This window comes from Plasmopara halstedii (assembly GCF_900000015.1).
Source record: "Plasmopara halstedii genome assembly, contig: Scaffold_2881, whole genome shotgun sequence".
Taxonomy (NCBI): Eukaryota; Oomycota; class Peronosporomycetes; order Peronosporales; family Peronosporaceae; genus Plasmopara; species Plasmopara halstedii.
In genome coordinates, this window is record NW_020189786.1 from 720,333 (window position 1) to 722,215 (window position 1,883).

Sequence of the window (1,883 nt, forward strand, 5' to 3'; positions counted from 1 at the left end):
ATCGGAGCGGTCGCTGCATGCCATGCGTGGCATGGTCGGCCAAGGGATGAGGCATCGAGGGCGAGGCCCTGAGGAGGCACGTGGAGTGGCACGTTATCCACTGAGCACCGCTCACGTCTCGAATCAGCCGCTGCATGCCACGAGTAGCATGGTCGGACGAGGCCGGAAGCCTTTTGGACAAGGCTCTTCAGATGCGCATGGAGTGGCACGTTGTTCACTGGACGAAGACCGCGAAACTAGCAGCTCTTTGTCGGATGTCGTTAATAACAGAAAACCTCCGGTGGAGTAGGTAGTGGGGGCACTGGACGACGCTGAGTGCGTGTTTTCACTGGTCGTGTTGCCGTGTTGCACGCCCTCAGGGCCAGGCAGAGACATCGGCTTGTTAAGCCCGTTCTGCATGCCCTGGGGCAAGTAGGAGAAATTCTCCATCTTCACAGAGGATCAATCGTAATGACCAAAGTGTAGATTGACTATAAGTGCTAACAAGTGCGGCGGGGCAACCGTAGCACTTAGCTTAGGTAACCGACCTCACGTTCTATACCAGAACCAGTATGAGTGTAGCGGATCGCAATCCGTTAACTCCAAGAGTAACCACAACTTTAACCCCAGGCAAATAAACTATTCCATTCGAAAATTGAAACTAAGGCAATGCCACCTATATTTTAATTTATAGGTTTTCCTGATTAAATAGTAAACCCGATCTGCAGCGGAGCTGCCGTAGCTTAGCGCTTGAGGAAGTGTATTTTAGGTCACCGACCTTTCGTTCTATACTTAGAACAAGAACGAGTTAGCGGATCGCAACCCGCTTACTCCACGAGTAATTATTGCCTTACTCAAGGCTAATTAGCTCTTCCGTTTAAAATCCAAAGCTGATTTTTATTTATTTTATATCCTAATTTCAAATTGTAGAATTTCCTAAATATACTAAATATGTATAGTAAAATCTATATACATGCATAACTACTGGCTACCTAGCCACATACCGTATTTTTGTTTGGGTGTAGTCACACCATGCACATCTCGTGTGACACACACCCCTGTTACCAGGGTACGTGTAACCCCGTTACACCCTCCCCCATTAAGATTGAGAACATTTACAGTTCCAATCGATTATTGCCTCAACGATGCTTGCGTGTCCGTTAGACACTGTGTTGGAACGAAACGACTTCCGTGCTCAAGGAGCCCTGTGTCAATGCCACCGAAGTCTCCAAGTATCGCTGGTTCCGACAGCGCTCACGGGCAGAGCTCAGCTTCATCTTCTGCACACGGTGCCATGTCGGATCGTGACTCCGCGGCATCGAGGGATGTAAATACTAGGCTAGATGAGCCCGAGTGTCGCGCTCCGCGCACGCTAACGGTGACGTGTGACCTCGTTGGGGATGTGGAGGTGGTCGATTACGAGTCTGATACTCTTTTTCCCGGATGGAATAACGAGGAAGGCTAGCCGCACCAGCGGCGTGAAACGAGCCCTGCTCGCGCCATGCGGACCCCATGTCCATTTCCTGACTTCTCGTCACCCTAGGAACGTGGTGTAATCACCAATGACCTTGATGGGGCACAGAAGCGGCAGCTGGAAGCTGCCCATAAGGCGGCTCTGATGCGCGCCCATCCACGGTCGGTCATTGACCCTCGTGTGAAAAATGCCTTCCGCCCAGCGGATCCCGCTGTGGAAGCGAAGGACGTGGTTACTCGATCGGTACGCCTCCACATCATGGAGCCTCCGGCTATTACGGAAGATGAGCTTGCGGAACGGAAAGCTCTTCGAGCTCGTTTCTTGGTTCCACAAGAATTCCCGTTGGACGCCTATTGCACTAGTCTAAGTGCTCAACGAGGTGGTTCTCGTGTACCCGCAATGCGGACAATACCTGTAGTGCTCGCCCCTG